This window comes from Pelophylax lessonae (assembly GCF_965119305.1).
Source record: "Pelophylax lessonae genome assembly, chromosome: 6".
NCBI classification, from domain to species: Eukaryota; Metazoa; Chordata; class Amphibia; order Anura; family Ranidae; genus Pelophylax; species Pelophylax lessonae.
Window position 1 is genome coordinate 13,963,669 of NC_138773.1, and position 503 is coordinate 13,964,171.

Sequence of the window (503 nt, forward strand, 5' to 3'; positions counted from 1 at the left end):
GTGGAAAAGAGAGGGGACTAGGAAAATTTCCTTAACAAATGGTGCCCCTGTGTGAGGAGTTTGTTGAGACAGAGCTGATCTATTAAGTGCTAATTGTCTTTGTTTTACTCATCTCTGTCTCAAGATTAGCAAGCTCTTAAAAGAACTTTCATTCTTTTTGCCTTTCTTTTTCTCCTATTGTCTGTACTAATACCTTGATGAGACTGATATGAACAGTATAATTAAAATAAAATTGTACTGAGAGTGAATGAGAAAACATCCTAACTGCTAAGTTGCGCCTCATTGCAGGAGGGTGCAAGGGTGAATGATAAGGGTTCAGATTGGGACGCTTGGAGGCAGTGGCTATACAATCTGTGTTTTTTTCTGCCAAAAAGTAGTTTCAGTTGAGCCCTGAAAGAGATTTTGGTCAAGACGCTTCCCAATCTTCGTGATTGAAACGCAACTGTGGGCCGAAGTCGCACTGAATAATCTTGATGTGTATGAAATCTTTCTTTGTAATCTAC